This window comes from Elephantulus edwardii, unplaced genomic scaffold (genome assembly GCF_000299155.1).
Source record: "Elephantulus edwardii isolate Elephantulus edwardi_28Jun2011 unplaced genomic scaffold, EleEdw1.0 scaffold00068, whole genome shotgun sequence".
Lineage (NCBI taxonomy): Eukaryota > Metazoa > Chordata > Mammalia > Macroscelidea > Macroscelididae > Elephantulus > Elephantulus edwardii.
The window spans coordinates 13,677,997-13,680,054 of NW_006399818.1; the positions used below are offsets into that span (position 1 = coordinate 13,677,997).

Here is a 2,058-nt window from a genome sequence, read left to right on the forward strand (position 1 = left end):
AGGAGAATTGATGCCTCAATATTCTTCTCCAGCACTACAGCTCAAAGGCTTCAATTCTCCTTCTATCCTCCCTCGTCTTTGTCCAACTCTCTGATGCATAACAAGTGATAGCAAATACCATAGCCTGTATCAGACACACGTTAGTTTCCAGAGAGACACCATTGCTCTTCAGTACTTTGGAGAGGTCCCTAACAGCAGACTTTCCCATGGCAAATATATCTTTTAATTTCCTGGCTACTGGTGCCAAGAGTGTTGACTGTGGAGCCAAGAAAACTAAAGCTGTGAACAATCTCAATCTCTTCACCATCCATCCTGATGCTGCCAGTTGGTCCAGTGGTGAGAATCTTTGTCTTCTTGACATTGAGCCTCCATCCATATTGGAAGCTACAGTCCTTGACCCTCTGCAGCAAGCATTTCAGGTCCTCCTTAGTTTCAGCAAGCAGGGTTATATCATCTGCATAACGCAGATTATTGATGAATATTCCACCAATCCTGACACCACACTTCTCCTTATGGAGCCCAGCCTCTTGGATAATCTACTCTGCATACAGGTTGAAAAGGTATGGAGACAGGACACATCCCTGGCGTATGCCCTTTCTACAGGGTTTTAATTCTTTGTTGAGTCCATTTTTCCTGCTCAAGAGTTATCTTCTTGTTATCCTTCAGTAAGTCATTTTTTTTCCTTTCATTTCTGCCTCCTGTTGGTTCTATTATATGCATGGATTTATTTTGCAGCACCTAGAAATACTGTTGTTGTGAAGTGCTGTTGAGTTGACTACAGCTCAGAGAGATCTGTGAATAGGTGGAAACCCTGCCCTATCCTGCGCCAACCTCACAATCTCTGCTATGCACAAGGCCATGGCTGCAGTAGCTTGGTCTTCCCACCTTGTGGAGGATCTTCCTCTTTTCTGCTTGTTAAAATAGCATATGCCAAACCTCTGCATTACCACAGGGATAGTCCTTCTAACTTCCATCTCTTCACCTTACTTATTTGTCCCTGTACCTGCGTTAGGTTAAAGTTTGTTGTTCCTGGTAATGTAGGGTTATAAACGCAATGGTCTATTGTTTATTAGAAAGGAGCTTTGGTTGTGTGTAGTCCATAGGGAGTTGCACTACTAATCCAAAGACTTCCTTTCTCTGATGGTTCGAATCCCTCAGTGGCTTCTCAAGAGAAAGATGGGCTCCTGCTCTCAGCGTGCCCCACGCCTGCTCCTCCTCCTCCAGCGTCCTGTACCATGGCCAACAGTGAGCACAGTTTTATCGCTATCAAGCCCCGATGGCCTGCAGCGCGGCCTGGTGGGCGAGATAATCAAGCACTTTGAGCAGGAAAGGATTCCGCTTTGTGGCCATATAGGTCCTTCAGGCCTCCGAGGAACACCTGAAGCAGCACTACAATGACCCGAAAGACCACCCATTCTTCCGGGGGCTGGTGAAGTACATGAACTTGAGACAAATTATGACCATGGTCTGGGAGGGGCTGAATGTGGTGAAGACCGGGCGAATGATGCTTGGAGAGACCATCAGCAGATTCTAAGCCAGGCACAATTTGCGGAGACTTTCGTATTCAAGTTGGCAGGAATATCATCCATGGCAGTGACTCAGTAAAAAGTGTCGAGAAAAAATCAGTCTGTGGTTTAAGACAGAGGAATTAGTTGACTATAAGCCTTGTGCCCATGACTGGATCTATGAATAAGAGATGGACGACAGCAGCGTCCTCCAGGTTTGAGACTGCTCCATGTGCTCCTCTATATAGCTCTTCATTCAAGGCTTGAAAATGGGAGGACTGAGGATCTTTTTCTAAAGCACATTTACCAATAAGGCCTTTGGGGTGGAGGGAGAGGTGGAGAAAGAAAGATGTGTCATCTGTAAAATTACAGCCTCCCCAAAATAACTGCATGTCAGATATGAGTTGGTTCAGACTTGACAGCAATGAGTTTAAGGTTTTGTTTGTTGTTGTTGTTGTTGTTGTTGTTTTTATTGCAAGTGTTTAAATAAGTTTTCAATAGCCAGACTCTCTATACTAACATGGGAGCTCTGGTGGCTTAGTGGTAAGGAATG

General features: G+C 45.0%; 1 pseudogene; it reads left to right on the forward strand.

Moving 5' to 3' along the window:
- Positions 1-1,220: 1,220 nt before the first annotated feature.
- Positions 1,221-1,693, forward strand: LOC102856461 (annotated as a pseudogene).
- The last annotated feature ends 365 nt before the right edge of the window (positions 1,694-2,058 follow it).